A 19,739-nucleotide genomic window follows, 5' to 3' on the forward strand; every position below is an offset into this window, starting at 1 on the left:
CAACTTATTATGTAATACTACGTGAAAATAAGTATTTCTAGCAAAATAATATAAAATGTAAAATATTACTATAAAAGAAGCACAACACTATAAAGGAGATTGAATTATTCATGTCACAGAAGCATGATAAAATTACAGAGATGAGAGCTGCGGAGATGGCTTGGCAGTGAAGATACTCACCTGAATAGCTAAAGGACCCAGGTTTGATTCCTCAGGACCCACATAATCTGGATACATAAAGTAGCACATGTTCCACAGTTTGTTTGCAGTGGCTGAAGGGCCTGACCAATCCAATTCTCTCTCTCTCTCTTTTTCTCTCTTCTCTCTCTCTCTTTCTCTCTTTCTCTTCCTGTCTCTCTCTCTCCCTGTCTCTCTCTCTCAAATAAATAAATAAAATATGTTTTCAATTACAAAATGAATCAGCCCTGGAGCAGAGTATAGGGCAGAAAGGAGCTTGTGAGAAGAGTGTAGTGGTGTCTGAGCTGGGACGTGCAGTACAACCTTCTCAGGAAAGTGGTGAATGGAAAGGAGAGGCCAGACCTGGGCCTGGCATGCGGGCAGATACAAAGATGCAATAATGCCGCCTGACATTCTGGAAGTTTTCTGGAGATAATGAGAAGACTCGGAGAACATATGCTCAGAGTGAGAAGAGACTTATCTGAGGGAGAAGGATGCATGAGAGACTCCACTAGAGACAAGGGCATGAGAACCAAAAGACCAATTAGAACGTCCTGTCATGGTCGTTCAAAAGAGACATAAGGGCTGGGGAGATGGCTGTCTGCAAAGTGCTTGCCACACAAACACGTGACCTGACTTTGCACCTGTGGAAATGCCAGCAGTAATGGCAGCCTACCTGTAATCAGTCCCTATGATCAGAACACTCAGCAAAGAGACTCCTAGGACAAGTTGACTGGTTAGCTAGACTAGCTGTGTCTATGAGCTTTGGGTTCAAATGAGAGGTACTGTCAGAATAAAGAAGTCACGAACAATGAGGAAAACACTCAACTTCAACCTCTGGCCTCCATATGCATGAACACACACACACATGCACATGTACAAAGAAGGGTGCCCACACTCTTATAAACAAATATACACATTCAAACTATGCACACATACACACAAAAAAGAGATATGAGCTTAGGTGAAAAGTAAATAAATAGATAGTCCCAGAAGTTTCTGGAAAGAAGAGACCAGAAAGAAAAGGTGGGTACCCACAAAGGAACAAAGGAAATTAGATTCAAAGTGGCAGAGGGATAAATGTCCCCACACAACTCCAGAAGTATACGTAGGTCTAAAACGGGGACACAACCTATACAAATTTCCATAAAGGGTTTACATGTCACAACATTGGAGAAGGACACCCATATTCAGGAAGCATCAACTCTTGGACAGATGCCACAGTGCATATTTTGTACTTTTTACAAAGTACACTCGAAGCTCACTGATGCTCTTGCCGACCAGCCTGGCCTGCTATCCTCTTTGAACATCGGGGGGGCTCTGGGGATCCATCAAGAACAGCCTCACACTGCTTTGTTTCCCTCACTGAGCAGCAAAATGAATCATTGTTTTTGTGACATCAGCCCTACAAATCAATTCTCTGAACTAAAGCAGATCATGTAGGAATAAAACACAGGCCAAGGGTTTCAGGTCTCTTTCTCCTACGGGGTTTCACAGATCAAAAACTTCTCCAAGGTTTCTAAGAAGAAAAATCCAAGACCTGGCCCCCACAGCTACCCCCACATCCACTCAGCAACACCTCAGAACTGAATGAGGCCAGACCTCCCTTGGGAACAACTGTGATGCTCCTAAATGTTGGAGGCGACACTGTAAGCTTTCTATCCATGCCAGCACTCTGAGCTCCGGGTATTGATTTCAGACAATGTTACAGAGCAAAATTCAACGCGTGTGCTTTTGCAGGTTGTCAGGCACTTGGGCCAGCCTGTCACAAGGGACTCAGCACAGCAGCCTCCTCGTGTCTGGTGCCTTTGAAAGCAGAGCCAAGCCTTCTGAGACTTGTTTCTTCACTCCCTGAGATCCGATCAATGACACAGCCAGACAACATTTTCATTATTTTGACAAGCGTACTTACAGGGCTCAGTCCAGGAGAGAAAATGTAAGGCCTGTCACCATCAGTGTGCACCACATTCAAGCATAATAAAAATGTCAGCTGTTCCGGTGACTCTGTCTTTGCTGCTACTTGGGGCTCTTTTTAAAACATGTGTATTTATTCAATGGTCTTGCACTGCATGTCATGGGAGGGGATCATCGGGCAGAGAAGAGAAGACATTAAGTGAGCAAAGTAAGAGACAACCCTGTCTCAAAGAGTGTGCAGTGTGAAACCAAATTCTGCCAGGGATGAGGGGCAAGTGCTAAAAGCAAGTGTGGGAAGAGGATACAAGGGTTGTGATTGGAACTGCACTGATGCTGGGGTGAGGGAAGATTTTTCAGTCTGTCCCCAAAGATAGCATGAGAGGGAGAGGATACTAGCGTGTGAGGAGAGGCTCTTGTACTGGGACATTGTTAATGGTGAAATGCTGATGGAAAAGGAAAATGAAAGGGGCTGAGGAGATGACCTGGTGGGTCAAATGCTTGCTATATAAGATCAGTCTGTATCCTTAGAACCCACATAAAAGCTGGGCGCAGTGTCCAGCACATGTAATTCCAGCACTGCAGAGGCAGAGACAGAAATACCTAGCTAGTCTAGCTTAATTGATGAGGTCTTGCTTCAATATGAGACCCTGCCTCTAAAAATAATGTGGAGGTCAGGAAATATGGCTTAACAATTAAGGCATTTGCCTGTGAAGCCTAAAGACCCAGGTTAGATGGCCCAGAACCCCTGTAACCCAGAGGCATAAGGTGGCACATGCCTGTGGAGTTTTTTTTTGTTGGTTTTCATTGTTTTGTTTTCAGTGGCTAGAGGGTCTCTCCCTCCATTTCTCTCTCTCCCAAATAAATAACCAGTAAGGTTTATTTATAACAATCAGGAAGACCCTGATCTTGACCTCTACATGCACATGTATGTCCTTGCGTGTATGTGTGTGCGCACACACACACACACACACACACTTACAGAGGGGCTGAGGAGATGGCTCTGACGATAAAGTACTTGTCACAAGAGCATAAGGACCTGAGTTGGAACCTCAGGCATCCACATATATGCCAGGCAGATGTGGTGATCAGCCTGTAATCCCAGCTCTCAGGAGGCAGTAACACAGGATCATCCGGCCAAGCTGGCTAGCTGGACCAGCTGAATCCGTGGTCTCTGGCTTCAAGTAAGAAACTTTGCCTCAGTAAATAGGTGGAGGGAAAAAAATATGGAGGAAGACATCAATGTCAGCCTCTGGCCTCTACACATGCACAAACCTCATACTTACTACTATTACTACCACCACACACACACACCCCACATGCAAAAAGAGAGGTAAAAGAGTACTGAATTTCAAACTACCACATTAGCAGATGGATGGATCATCTCACCTCCCCATATTTTAAAGCCTAAGAACACCTGAGTGATTAGCTTAATCCCAGTGTCTCAAGCCTATTTTGGCCATAAGATAGGATTTTTTAAGCCATCATTTTATGAAAAGGTCCATGATGTGAGTGAGCATCAAGTAACCTACAAATAAGAAAACGGGCTCCAAAGAGAGACTGTCTGATATTGAAAGTGACCTTGACATTTATCTCTTTGACTTCTGGGAACCACAGGAAGACAAAGCAAAACTAATGGTGGAAATAGAGTAAGATAGGTGTGTATAATGTCTAAAATGCTATCTATTTTTAATGATTTCGGATGCCAGAAACCCAGGCTTAAAAATAATGAGTGGGACTTTATATGGTAGCATATTCACAGTTTCCAAACGTGCCTAGAATATTTGTGGTCCCAGTGCTTGGGATTAGGTATAAACAAAGAGAAGAAATAAAGGGAAGGAAGACACTAAGTGATGGCTAACATAAGCTAAATGAAGCAATAAACAGAGCCAACTTACATCTTTGAAAGAGAATCTCAAGTCATTTGTTCAAGCCTTCATTTGATTCAATCTGAAAAACTTCACTAAGTCTCTAGTATGTGCTGGGTTCTGAGCTGGGCCATTGGCACCTGGTAGACCATACCAGGATTATCTATTGATTACAAAATATAGATAAGCCATCTCACTATATCTCAAAAATTAAAAATATGTGGTAGTCATTCTACTTCCATTTCTGTCTCATTCATTCAGTCATCTCGTTATCCAGAAAAAATTTAAGCCATGGGGCTGGAGACATGGCTCAGCAGTTAAGATACTTGCCTGCAAAGCCTAAGGACCAGGGTTCAATTCCCCTGGACCCATGTAAACAAGATTCACAAGGTGACACATGCATCTGGTATTCACTGGTACACCCATTCTCTCTCCATCCCCTCCCAATGAATAAAAATAAAATATTTTTTTAATTAAGTTTTGATCTCCATTAGACATTTTACTAAATTTGAATGATACCAAATGTTTAGAATCTAGCCTTTGATCTTAAAAACAGGCATTGAGAGCTGGGTGTGGTGGCACACTCCTTTAATCCCAGTACTCGGGAGGCAGAGAGGAGGATCGGCCATGAGTTCAAGGCCACCCTGAGACTCCAGAGTGAATTCCAAGTCAGCCTGCACTAGAGCCAGACCCTACCTCAAAAAAAAAAAGTGAAAAGCAGGTATTGAGGGGCCTGAGATGATGTGTTGTAGATAAATTGCCACACAACAGCAAGTCTATGCATGGTGAATGAAAATCTCAGTTAGCTTGGAGCATAAACTACTGGCATCAGATGAATTGTGGGTGGACATTGAGGTGGTACCCTAGGCATCTTTCTAATGCCCTACTTGTTTCATTTCTCATCTGTCTGTGGATGTAGTCACCAGACTCACAACAATCCTTGCTCAACACCAGATGCTTTGTGAGGCTCTTGATGCATGATTTGCCAAAACAAATAGATGAAGAACATGTGGTAGAATTTGGTGAACAAAATAAAATCTCCAGAGAAGTGATCTTTCGCTTGGCCCGGGAACAAGGAATAGAATGCCATGGAGAGCTAGCTCTGGGGCTTCTCTGGCCAAAGCCACTTACAGTGGGTCACACAGGCCTAATAGTAACATCTGTCCACCAGAGCCATCAAGGGGGGATCTACACCATTTCCCGTAGACATGCATTCATGCACCAGTGAACTGTGATAGAAAGCAATGCAAGTCCTTCTCATCTGACAACACTAATGCCAGGGTCACCATTTCCTCCGGCCAATCCAGAGAAACCCTTGAATCTTGTCCATCAACCTCTCCTGGGGAAGGAAAACAAATACATTTCATCTAATAAAGATCACAAGGCAGTGATTGGCTCCATTTTTTTCATTAAATGGGAAATTTGTGTGCAACCCTTGTGTATAATGACCCAGCATGCCTTAAATGCAAAATTATAGCGTTCACAAGTTCCACACATTCCACAACCAAATTCTGCATACTACAAACGGATAGTCTAACAGTATGCTCAGAAATAAAATGGATAAATAAACAGAGATTTTGACTAATAATTGATTTATGCATTGTGATGAAAAACATTGCAAATATCTTCTCTACCTTAGGACAGGATATTCGTTGTTGTTGTTGTTGTATTCCTTTCCTATGACCACAAAATATCTCTCAATTCACAACCTCTCCCTTCATTTGCTAGGTACCCAGACAGAGTCCCAGACTAAGAGCCAGAAACCATATCTTCTTTGCATCTTATAATCCATCATAACTACTTCTGAAGGGCTAGTTAATAAATCCATGCTTAGTGTTCTCATCCACAAAGCATGAACACAGGCAGCCTCTCCACTGAACTCTTAGACTGCTGGGAATACACTGGTATTCAATTTAAAAGGTTCAGGTCCAAGTTTGGGTTTGCTACTGACTGGAAAATGACTTTGGATAAATCACATAAACTTTCTGAGATAAACAGAACTCATCACAAAAGGCAGCCTCATTCCCCTGCCTCCTAAGTTTGTTCTCAGAGTTACATAGAACAAGCCAAAGTGCTTCATAAGACCCAGCTACTTACAGAAACACAAGGTATTATTAATTAGGATCAAATATGATCACAAAGAAGATCTGTTACCTTGAGTGTCTTGAGAAGCACACAGTAACTGGGGGTGGCATTGAATTTCTTATGTGGCCACCTGTAGGAGTTACCTTCTTGTTGCTGGGACAAACCATCTTACCAGAAGCAGCTTATGGGAGGAAAACATTTATTTCAGGCTTAGAATCTTGAGGGGGAGCTTCATCATGGTGGAGAAAAGTTTGGCAGCCAGCTCACCACTGCACATATTGGCATCAGGGATAATGCAGCAAGTGCAAGAAGACTCAGAACAGCCCATGAGCTAGACTAACCAACCTCCAGGTCAGCCCCTGGTGACTCCAGTCCTTCAGCAATGTTCTACCTCCTCAAGGCTCCACTGAGAACTAAGTAGGAGGCTTGGTTATAAACACTTGAGGCTACAGGGAGGATTTGACATCCAAACTACCACCCCACCCACGCTATATGTATTTTCCACAGCTGATCTTTAACTTCTTGAGCATGTTAAGGCTATCTTCTTCTTGGGGATACCTGGAGGGTCCTAAGCAACAGAGAGCCAGAGCATCCCCAGTGGCCTTGCATTGAATATGCCTTAGGAAGATGTGTGTGATGCAAAATCTCAGCAATGGCTAATGCCACCATGCTATGTAAGGTAGGGCAGATGGATGTGGAGCCCTCTTCCATAGGAGGCATACTGGAGCTTAATGTTTCATCTGATCATCCTTCTGTTCTAGCCAAGCAAGGCTAGGACTCAGGCCAAGATTTGTTTAGAGCAAAGCAAGTGGAGACCTCTGGATAAAGTGCCATGAAAGCCTGAGTACCAGAGTTTGGAACCCCAGACTCCATGTAAAAGCTGCAAGCCAGGATGGCCTTCTGCAATCTAGTGTGTGCATACGGGGAGATAGGGTAGAGACAGGAGAATTGCCCAGAAGCCTGCAGACCAGCCAGCCTGGCTAATACAATAGTTGGCAGCAAACAACCAGAGACCCTACCTCAAAAGAAGAGAAAGGAGAGAACCAACCTTAGAAGTGGTCCTCTGACCTCCAAGTACGTGTCATGCATGCATGCACCCACACTCTCTCACATCACACACATTTAAAAAAAAAATCAGGTGGGACTTTTCTAGGCTAATAACATAAGATAGATCAAAGTTTCAGTTCCTGAGCCCGAGTTCATTCGGCCTCCTCCAGGCATCGAAGCATCCCTCTTGCCCCTGGACGTGCACAAATGTCCCTGGCATCACCGCCATCCTGACTATGAGTAGTAAAAGTGGCTTTGACACGTTTGCCCTTTGGCCTTGGTTTGGAACAGTGTGTGTATGGCATCTGCTGCGCCTCATGCCAATCCAAAGCACAGGGACATGGCATGAAAGTTACAGCTGAAATCCCCCACAGTGACTTTTATTGCTTTGCTGTAGTAGTTCCTTCATCAAAGGTCAAGATTTACATGCTGACTTTGGTGCGACTCACATGACACACAAAAAAGAAAGAAAGAAATTAACACAAATACATTAATCATTTGCAAGAGAAATCTACAGCTTCCTTTTGAGAAATCTCTCTTGAGGCCTTTGCTTGATTTCATTGAAAGGGAGAAGAAAGAGTGACGTTTCAGTTCAGCTCCAGGCACCACCGGGGTCAAAAGGCAAGTCCCACAGAAGAACATCTGGTTGGCAAATGCAGAGGAACACAACACCTGCAAGCTGCTCGTGTGTTTACCCAGTAACTGGCTGTCCATTATCCACACAAAATATGTTCTGGGGCTCGAAATGGGTGGCTGGTGCCAAGAAAGTCTGGTGTGATAACACAGCCTGTTTATCTTGGAATCTCCCCATCCTAGCATGGGCGGCCTGCCCTGAGCCAAGCCAGCTTTGGAACATTTTTCTGCCTAGTGCCTCTTTACTGAAACCTCAATAAGTTTGGAGCTGGAAATTGGGAAAAGGACATTGGAGGATGAGATTGTGGAGAATGACTACTGGGCTTCAGGATTTGACTATGCTATTATTTATGCCTATGTGATGAGCTTCTGGCAGGGACTTTTCATTTCTTAGCCTCTGGAAGAAGTTGCATGTATCAAAAATGACACCAAAACAAGCCACTTGAACACCCACAAAGACAAGAAACTTTACCCGAGGGACTCAGAGTTCTTGGAAAGGAAGAAAAAGGCCTACTGCATGCAACTTGCCCTTGGCATCAGTGCTTGTTGGTCCCACTGACACAATTTTTTGTTGGTTCTTTGCAGCACTTTTGGCTGCATATAAAGTATCTGCCAAGGGGTCCTGGCTGGAAGTGGTGTGAGGGTATCCAGGGAGGTAGAGTCTCCATTTTAAGAAGGATCTTCGCACTGTTGAGAGTTGAGTGCAAATCCAACACAGAATCACTGAACCAAAAGTGCACCCACAATGAGAAGAGGTATGTGGAAAATCAACAGAGCTCATATGGATTTGAGCCCCAGCTTTCAACCAGACTCAGGGGTTAGCATTTTACAGGCCTTTTTTTTTTCATAGAATTCTCATACCAACTCAACTCTCCTGAGTCTATGAGCTAGTAAAAGGAGGGACTTGAAAGGTTGAGATAGGCGATTTGGAAGTGGAGAGCAATCTCCAGGTACATACTGAGACCCTATGAGAAAAATGAACAAAAAATAAAAACTAAAAAAAAAAAAAAAAAAAAAAAAAAAAAACTTTATTCTACACTTATATGTTTAAGATTACAGAGATTTTATTTTTTATTGTGACTACTTCTGAAGTACTTGAATTTTTCTAAAGAGATGCATTACTCCCTGCTCTATAATATTTGTTATATCATTTTAGTTGACAATATTTACAAATATTTACAGAATGTAGTATGATAATTCAGTACATATACATAATGTATAATGATCAAATCAAACTACCTAGTATTTCTAGATCCTCAAATATTTTTGCCATTGTGTTTTTGAGATGGGGCCTAGCTATGTGGCTCAGGCTGTCTTGGTACCAGTGTTCTTCCTACCTCAGCATCAGGAGTGCCAGGATTATAGGTATCCGTCAACATACTAGGTTCTAATATTTATTTTGATATGTTGAGAACTGTCAGACTCTTTCTCATTTTTTTTTCTTCATTTTGAACATCAGATTCACTGGAGTAACATTTACACCTAGAAAATTCTATGAATGTGTATGATTGGATAATTTTGGGCAAATAGATCAGTCATATAACAACCACAACAATCAAGGTATAGAACATTTCTATCACTGAGAAAAGTTCTCTCTGCCCTTTTATACTCTGTCTCCTGCCCCAACTCCCAAGCCTACTAACCACTGATGTGACGACATCTGTCCTTGTTTAGGCAATGTCAGGCTAGCATGTAAATAGAATGACACTGTAAGTATGTAGCATCTCACATCTGGCTTCTTTCACTTAGCAGTATGCTATCCAGACTCCTCTCCCTTGCTGATTTTTGGATTTTGCTGGTGAGTGAAATGATGATAGACAAGGCTTATCCACTCACCAATACTCCTTGTTTTCTACTTTTGTCAATTATACATAAAGCTGATACAAATGAAAACCAAGGAATTTTACATGATAACACAAAAATGATCTTTGTGGATGAAGATGGTTGGGGAGAAAGAGTGAGGGGAGAAAGTAGCACTAAGCATACATAAAACTTCAGGTGGGGGAGAAGAAATGAAGTCTAGAATGAAGGGATCTGGCTTGGGGTAAAGTCAGGAATAAAATGGCATGTTAACCAAAACAACAAACAAACAAACAAACAGGTAATTTAATTAGAACTCAAAACAGAATGAATGAATTCGGGGAAGAAGAGACTAATTGACTATTCAGTGTTCAAGTCACAGTGTATTCATCATCTCATTAAACTTCACACCCACCCTGTGATGTGCATAGAACTGCCTAAATAACAGATGAGAGTGCTAATGACACTTGTGTACAATCCCATGGGATTTAACTTAGGATAGCCTAAATTACAAAGCGTATGGCTGGAGAGGAGAACAGATAATCCTTTAAATGAAATAGAGCAACTACAGAAGCAGCATGCAGTCTATTTCTATGTTAACCTTCATTTGAAGATAGAATTCTGTAGCATTCTTCGACACAAAAATCACAGGTTTAGAGAACTGAAGATGAGCCTATTCACTTGAAAGACTTAATCTGAAGGTGGAATCATAAGTACAAATGTCAGAAAGGTACTTTTCACTTCTTAAAACACACACCAATCTCAACCTATTTAAAATTACTCCAAGAACTCACTCACAAGTGCACTTCATTTTTTATCCATGAATTCCCTAACATTACAATTCCTTTCTGAATTTGAGATTGCTGGGATGCAAGAGGAATGGGAATAGCAGGTGGGCCTGGAAGAGAAGGGATCATTAACTGTACAAGGCCCCACCTCAGGGTGTGATGTTGGAGGAAGCCACCAACCAAAATAAAACTGTACTGGAACATACCTTGGCTTGGGAGGACTTTAAGTCCTGTTCAGTGTGGTCTGTCAGCTGCATACTTGTCTCTCTGATCTCCTTTTTCCGCCAGGGAAATGTATTGAGATTCTGTCCACAATATGCAGAGCTCTGCACCAGGAATCTTCATACAACTAGCTTCTCAGTGAATATGATTAGCATCTATCTCCCACAGCTAAAAAGCTCCCAGAAACTTGGCAATTTAATAAAATAATAATAATTAATAATATAAATAATGTTGAGCTTATGTTTTGGTTGAACCTCCTGCTCACTGTGTGGCCTTGGCCAGTCAGGTGACCCACTAGTGCCCTGGTAAGTTTCACAAGCTGGAGAGTTGAATAAGAAGTAGGACCTCAATGGAAAACAGATGCAACAGCTGAGATGACAGTTTTATCTTGTTATAAATAAATTGGGGGCCCAAAGGGAGGAGGAGTGGTGAGTTGTTCTGAATATTCAAAAGCAGCTCCGCTCTAAGAAGCAAAGTATTTACTGGAAATATTTTCCATCTCTCCATCATGGCTGCTAGAGATAGATTTTCTGTGATCGGTCTGGCTGCCTGCTACCAAGACAGTGAGTGAGCAGAACCCATGACACCAGCAGGGTGAGAAGACCATCTGTAAGTGCTATTGGAGCACAGTTGGCCTCCTATAGACAGCTGGACCTTGGCCCCTGGGGTCAAGCTTATTAAAATATTATTTTATTTTTAATTTAAAAATATTCGTTTGAGAGAAAGAAAGAGGCAGACACACAGAGAGAATATGGGCCCCTATCTACCACAAATGAACTCCAGACTCACCTTGTGCATCTGGGTTTACATAGGTACTGGGAAATGAAACTCTGGTCCTTGTTCTTTGAAGACCAAGTGCCTTAAATATTGAACCAACTCTCCAGCCCCTTAACTTATTTTTATTTTGGCATGTTTGAGGAGGTAGAGGAAAAGGATGCATGGTGTAGTGTGTGTTGTGATGTGTAGTATATACATGTTTGTGTAAATATGCATGTTCTGTGCATATGTGTGTGGAGGCCAGAGAAGAATGTTGGGTCCCCTTTCCTCTTATTTGCCTGTTGCCTTGAGATGTAGTCTCTAGCTCAACTGAGAGCTGCATGTTCACCTTTGCTTTCTAGTCAACAAGCCCCAGTAATTCTCTGGGTTCTTCCCCTCCCCATCCCTGGAAGGAATGGGATTACAGATGTTCATGTCTATGCCCAGTTATTTATGTGAGTGTTGCAGAATCAAACTTGGGCAGTGTCAGGCCCTTCAGGCCTTCATTCTTGTACAACAGTGCTCATATCTGCTAAGCCATTTCTGTAGCCCAAAATTTACTTTCTTCTGGGCTTGAAGAAACCCCCAGTGACATATTCATGTCCCTTGCCAGTGTTTATCTTACACTGGCAATTAACACCTACTGTGTAGGACTTGTTTAAACTTCTGCATGGAAAGGACTTTTGTCCATTTTGGTCAACTGCTATCATCAGCAATGTCAGTGGCAGTCTCTTCTCGATAATAACTAACTTGTTTCTTCTGGTCTGTGGGATGTGCCACATGGAAGTACATAGCTAGCAAACAGGGCTGAGTTAGCAAACAATTGGGCCAGGAAATCTTTCCATAAGCAGTGTGTTTCTATACAGAGGCTCCCACAATGGCAGAATGAAATTAAAGGACACTCCTGACATCCTAGCAACGGATCTCCCAGAGGTCTTAAACCTGGGTTTCTAGGGCCAAGCTGGACCAAAGCTTCAGCTTTGTTCTTGTCTCCAGGCTCACTAACCTCCACCCCTTTTCAGGCATGATCTTTATAATACACATATTGGACCTTGTGGTTCTCCAAATACTGCTCATCACCTTCAGTATAAACCACAGCCTGTATAATGATCCCATTTGGCTGCCTTGATATCCATTTCCTGTCCTTCCCCCAAAATTCCCTGCTTACCAGCTACACACCCTTTCTATCACACTTGGCTGGACATAACATGTTCTTTCTGTCACCAGCAGCACTGATCACTGCTCTTCCCTGCCTCAAACACCTTTCTCAGTGGGTCAGAAACTTCTGGTACACATTGCCTGGCTTCAACGCCAGCTCCTTTCTGAAGCCTTTCCTGCTTGTGGCTCCCCTTCACCCACAAACAACTCTCAAGCATCGTGGACAAACCCTATGACACTGTGATCGCTTGAAAGTTAGTCTTTCCCACTACATAAGTGGGCTCTCAAGGACAGGAATAGAGAATTAGTTATATCCATGCCTAGTCCAGTGCTCGATGCACATGCAGATCCTCTGCGCTAGCGACAACAAAAAATCCACTGCATGCTCTCAGTTTCAGCAGTTCCCTGGTTATCATTTTCATAGACAAGTGGCTAATTAAAAGCTGCTCTAAGACTGAAAAATAGCTCATCTCTCTGAGGTTCCATTTGGTGTAGCATTTTGTGATTCTCTAATTCCTAGATATAGAATTAGGAGGTCGGGGATTTTTAACATAAAGGACTAAATCAAGCAGTTCCTCAAGACCTCCATGGAATGTTGATGGAAAATGCAAAGGTCTAGACAGAAGAGGAAGAAGGATAAAGTGGGACATAGCAAAAGGCATAAGAAAAACTACTGCACACAGCAGTCCAGGGGAATTTAAGGCCAGAAAAGGGGTGTGGATTCAATCTCCATGCCATCTCCAAGAGTGTTAGGGCCTCACAATGGATTCTGAAGAACCTCGAATGGCTCCCACCAGGGCAGAAGCCCTCTCTGTAGGAGCAGAAGTTGCATGCTCATCACCTACCTCATTGGTGGGCTCTCTATTGAGAATTGGCCCCTGTGGGCACTCTTGGAGCATGAGGTAATACTGTCAGGATTTCGTGAACCATACAAGTATCTACAAGATTCAAGACTCCAGTTTCTCATTCCTGAAAGTGTACATATTGCAACACATTCTTAGGTTGGTCTTTGTTTCATGACAAATAGCTGCTGAGGAGAGAACCACTTTCAAGCATTAATTTACTTAACTTGGGAAGCAATAACAATCCAATAACAACTAGATGAACTTTCCTCTTTCAAATGAAATACACTGAAGATAGGTTTTCTTTCAGCCCAGCCTCTGGCTCAGACTAAGGGAAGTTAGCTAGGGGTATTATTATTCAAAGCTCATCACTTTCTAGTAGAAACTTACTCTTGAAAAGAAAGATTGGCAAGTTCCTGATGGGAGAAGCTAACCATGGCAGCGTGTGGTCAAAAGAGGGAAGGGACCTTTGTTGCCCAAATCCCTAAGCCTCGCCCATTCCCTGCTTTCACTGCTGCCTCTCCAACCTCCTGCCACTAAATTACTGAAGCATTATCTTTCTCTGCCTCCGTGAATGTAAGCGTATCCATTGGGAAGCTCAGGTTGAAGCACACTTCTTAAACAATGGGTCCAAGGGTCATGTACAAAAAGACTGTGTGTGTTTCATTAGTCAAGCAGGATACAGCCCCAGCCCCCAGCCTGGAACACCTGGAACAGAGCAGGCTCTCAGGAAAAGCTTTCCAAAGAGAACTAGCCAGGATGTATGGGTTCTGTTGTGAATGAAGCTCACTTTGCTTCACAACCAAGTCAAGAAGAAAAATACTCTTCAAAATTCCTTGACAACTGTTACTTTCCAATTGACTGTGAAAAAGAATAAACTCCCATGCATGCAGGAAAGGGAGTGTACTTCCGAACATGGCCCCAGGCTTGGCAACCCTACTGGGAAAGCTGAAGCAATTCACAGAACACTCATGCTAGGCAACAAAGTAGAGAGAGGGTGACTAGTCCCTTAGTCACTTTACTCAAGACTGTAGTTCTGCTCGAGTTGCTTTTGACTCACTGACCTCTAGAAATCATATCACTGTGTTCTCAGAGCACTTTTAACTCCTTATTGACTTTTATAAGACCTTAACTTAAACCAAAATGTTCACTATTCACAAGCCTTCCTTTATCTTAGAATCATATGGCCTCCATGGGCCTTCGCATTCATTTCCCAAGTTTGTCATAACATCGTATCACAGAACTGGATGTCTGAAACAACAGAAATGCATTGTCTCATGGTTCTGGAGGCTGGAAGTCCAAACATCAAGATGACAGCGAGGCTGGCTCCTTGTGAGGGTGTAAGGCCAGGATCTAGCCCAGGCCTGTCTCCTTGGCCTGCAGATGGCTATTTTCTCCCTGGGTCTCTTCTCCTTATCTTTGGTTGTGTGTGTGTATGTGTGTGCATGTGTGACTGTGTGGATGTGGATGTGTGTCTCAAATTAACCCCCCCCTTTTTTTATAAAGATACCAATCAGATTGGATTAGAGCCATGTTAATTACTTCACCTTGATTTCCTATGACCAAATAAAGTCCTATTCTGAAATATTTGGAGATAGAACTCCAATATATTTAGCATAGCGGGACACAATTCTACCAGAAACATTTCTTCTGTAGAGTAACTTGAAGCACTCATACTATGGGGTAAGCATCATGGGCTGCATAGGGCAATTCATACCTCATTTACTAACCTGGGTATGAATACTTACCCCTAGGGTTCTCATGGAAAATCGTCAGCAGGAAGCCAGCTGAGGGGTTGAGCTGAGGTCGATGTTCAGAGAGGGATGCTAGAAAAGGACAGGTGTAGAGTTATCCAGCCAAAGGGTTGAAGCACACATTGTTTTAACAGGAAGCACCCATTTTACAAAGCTGAGTATATTCTCACTCTCATCAGCAGCAACTAACAATGTCAATTTGAACTATGAACCTGGAAGCAAATTCCCCTCAGCATCTCAGTGGGTTCAATCTGATCTCACTGGATCCATTCAAGAGGACAAAGAAACGTGGAACACATCAAATGACTTCACATGTGGCTGTTTTCTGACTGGCATTATATCCCTTCCTATGGGAAGACTGGGTGGAGGAGTTAGTGGAATATGCCAATAGGGAAGTAAAAGTTAAGAAAATAAGTCACTATCAAGCTGGTGTCTCCCAGCTAAATTGTCTTCTGGATCTGACAATGGCATGAGGACCAGAAGGGCTGACAGGACTCAACTATACACAACATGGGCTACTTTGGACGTGCTCTCTTGGGGAACTCCGTCAGAGTCATCTTTTCTCGGAAGTCTGCTGCATCCATGCGCAGTCGTTCTCTAGCAGGGGGCAAGCACACAGGTCAGGAGTAGCACAGCTCTGTGAGGAAAATGGCAGGGAGCAGGAAGTTATGCTCTTGAATGCCTCGGGGAGCAATGTGTGGGGGTCGCGTTCTTGTGAATCACAGTAGTAAGGAAGAGACAATGAACGAGATCCAGGTAGGGGTATGGCTCAGTGGTCGAGTACCCTTACCTTGCATGCACAGGGTCCTTCAGTTCAATCCCCCACACTGAAAAAAAAACCCAAGATTTTATGCATAATGAACTTTCAAAGACCACTCAAAAGACAATTAAAGTGGGTTTCTTCCAAAATATTAGTTTCTTGAAAAGCAGGGCAGTAGGAGAACACATTTACATTCTTTAAGAGTATATTTACGGGACAAAAATACATGTTTTAAACACTATCAATTGGCTTTATTTTCAACTCTTCAATTGAATGACATTTCAATCCTAGAACATTTAGAGTAAGTGTTCCAGTGATCCAAGCAGAGGAGATTGTTTTTTTAGACAGAAATGGACTGAAAAAAAGCAGAAACAAAAATGCAAAAATAAAAAGGTATATGAAATTTTTCAAAGTCACTTTCCCTGTAGAGTTAAGACAGGGAGGCATGTGCAGATCAAGCTAATTAGAAAAAGGATAATCTTTGCAAAGGCTAAGCCAGGGAACATGGTGAACTACATGAATTCTTTCAGAGTTTCTTTCCCTGTAGGACCAGGGCAGGGAGAAAGCACAATAGACATGCAGGTGGGTTAATGTCAGATCGCTTGAGATGGACATTTGTGCGTAGTGCTAATGCAGAGGGAAGAAACTTCATTGTCATTCCTTTAGTATGGCTTGTTTGGGAAAGTTGCCTATTGTTTCTAATCCTGACTTGTTTTAACATCAGGTTAAATAGCTTGATTTCACATTGGCCATGAGGAATCTTAGGAGTGTCTCCATATTGATTCTTTGATACAGGAGCTTAATCCAAAGAAATGGCCTCCTGTAATTTTTATGTAACAAGGATTTTCTAAAAAGTGGTAAGAGTTAAGAGAAAACATTAATGATGGCCTATCACTTTCCACAAATGTTATCCTTCACTCTTCAAAATGGCATTTATTTTTCAGTTGAGCAGAGCTACTATTATCTTTACCAAACTGTCTTCAGTAGACAAAAGGACTACTTCCTGATCAAAATAAGACATAGGAGGTGTAGATTTCACAAAATTGAATTGCCAGGTATTAAGGAAATATGAGATGCTAATTCACTTTCTTTCTGATTTATCTATAAAATTATAATGACAGAAGGAATAAAGGAAAGTACATGTGCCCCTAAACACAGTGTTCTTGTATATGAGCCATAAGAAGAACCCTTGGAAACTTCAGAAGCTCTTCCCAGAAATTCAAAGTGTTCATTCTCTTTAGATTAGACCTAGAACACTGAATACCAGTCTAAATTTAAAAGAGAGATCTGGGACCTCCAAGAGAAGTGATAACAGTTTACATTAGCTACATGAACTTACAGATGCCTTCAACAGTGATAACTTTGACAAGCCATGGTTTTCCAGAAATATTCATGTGAAAAATTTGGGGCTTTTAAGAAAATTTGAATTTTTATTTTAAGACTGGGTAGGCTATGTTTGGTTTTTTTTTAATTATTTCAAGTGTTTCAATATGAATGCAAATCCAGATGAAGAATCACCTTGAGGGAACAGGAAGGTTTGGCTTTAACTGTGGAGTTCTTACAACCAACTTCAACTATTCAGGAAGGCAATGTAGGAGTCTTCTACAAGATTTGTGAGTACCACAGTTAGTCTAAAGGTACTCTAGTTTGGCTTGATCTACATATCTACAGCTTTGGGCTCTTTCTGTCACTGAACTCAGATAAGCAGCGTCTTCTCCCCAAAGACCACAGGGTATTTACAGAGGATCCAAGTTACACACAGCTCTGTAGGACTGTTTATTGTTTTGTTTGGCTTTCCTATTGGGCTTTTCCCATGTCTACATGTGCACATGTGTGCATGTCTGTATGCTCATATGTGTGTGATGTGCATGTGTATATGTGATTATACATGTACACTGTGGGCAAAGGAATGCCAGGTGCCTTCCTCAATTGCTCTCCACCTTATTTTTTTTTTTTTTTTTGAGGCAAATCCAACAGACTGACCTTTTTGTTTAACGTGTGTGTGACAGAGAGTTGGTGCAACAGGGCCTCCAGCCACTGCAGTTGAATTCCAGATATATGTGCCACCTTTTGCACATGTGCAACACTTGCATCACTTTGTGTGTCTGCCTTACATGGTACCTGGAGAGTCAAACATGGGTCCTTAGGCTTTGCATGCAAGCGCCTTAACTGCTAAGCCATCTCTCCAGCCCTCAAATTTATTTTTTGAGACAGGATCTTTCACTGAATCTGATCCCACTTTTGTACGTAGACTAGCTAGGCTGTAAGCCCCAGATACTTTCTTGTCTCTGTCTCCTCTCTTCCCTTTTCTTGCCTCCTGCCCCCTTACTGATACCTTGTAGGTTGGCCCTAGCAATCCAAACTCCCATCATACTGCTTATATGGCAAGCACTTTAGTCTTGATCATCTGTTGAGTTGTTTGGTTCATGAGTCAAGAAAATGGATGCATTGAAATAAAAGTCTGTTTCATTGACCACCAACGCCAAATACCTCTGGAGTAGCAGTCATGTTGATCACAAACCCCTCATAAAGAAAAAAAAAATGCTTTTTCTCTGCATGAGTCAACATAAGATTTTCCCCACTATTATTTCCTTCTTATTGCCTATGTCTAAGAGAAACTAGTCAGCTAAATACAACCAGCAGGGCAATTACATTTTAAAAGTCTCAGAATCTAAACTCCTGGTAACCTTACACCTCCTACTACTGACCTCCTGGGGAGGAAATTGGTATCCTCTGCTTTTAGAGGAAGTGAATTGTGGCCCAGAGGCCCTGGGTCACAAGCTGACATTCCATTCCTTGTTTGTGTGAAAATGGCTCCCTTTTTTTATTGACTTGCTATTGACATTAGTGGGCAGTGATTTCATTGACCTAAAATGAAGTCGTCAGAATTCTCTTTTCAAGAGGAAAATGATTAAAAACTATGTTGGAATTATGATCAATAAAAAAGATAGAAGTCCTACTGCTGACTGCTCACATGTGGCCTAGCCTGCTATTAGAGATTTCATTAAAATGTTAATAAGAATATGCCTCCTGCATTTAAAATATTTATAGTCTTTCTACTTTTGTGTGTTTGTGGGTGTTCACATGCCACAGTGAACATGAGGTCAGAAGACGACCTCCGGGTGTTGGTTCTGTCCTTCCCCTTTGTTTAAGACAGGGTCTCTTTTGTTTCCCTCTGGGAAGGCCAGACTAGCTACAAGCTTCACGATTCTTCAGGACTCCCTAGCCCCAACCATCATCAACAGATTCAGCTTACGGAAGAAACAGTGTTTAAAGTGGCTGTAGTTCCAGAGGGCAGAGTCCACTCTGGCAAGGAAGGCATGGCAGGAGCAGGAAGCTGCCATCGCACAAGCACGGGAAACAGAGAGGGAAAATTATACACTCGAGGCTCTATAAACTTCCAAAACAGTATCACTTTTGACAGAGATCAATTGTTAAAACATATGAGCCTATCAGGAGCATTTGCATTCAAACCACCTTGCCATTTTGTGTCTTCCTTTGTATGTTTGCTGTAGATCCAAACCGTAGCCAGTAGTTCTATAGCTGACCTCTGAGCCATTTCCCCAGACTTACAGTTCTTTAATAGTTCAACCCTCGGCCTGAGGACAATGGAATTAAGGGATTGTCTGTAGAAGGTTGTCTATTACAACTACAGATATTTTTCATATGATATTTTTCTACCCAGTTGTTTTTCTATATTGATGAAGTCTTTATCTTTATTCATGATTCAGTTTAAAAAATTTACACAATTCTCTCCCATCATGCTCCTTTGTCTCCCTTCCCCTTTCCCTTGCCCCTGCACTTAATCTCTTCTTCTTTCCAACTATTCTCTCTTCTGTTTTGATCTCCCTCTCCCCCCTCCTCTCTCTCTCTCCTCCTTTGTTCATGTGAAGATGTTAATGAACTCAATCTTATTCAGGTCTTCTTCAAGTAATGAC

The sequence above is a fragment of the Jaculus jaculus genome, chromosome 3 (genome assembly GCF_020740685.1).
Source record: "Jaculus jaculus isolate mJacJac1 chromosome 3, mJacJac1.mat.Y.cur, whole genome shotgun sequence".
Classification (NCBI taxonomy): Eukaryota; Metazoa; Chordata; class Mammalia; order Rodentia; family Dipodidae; genus Jaculus; species Jaculus jaculus.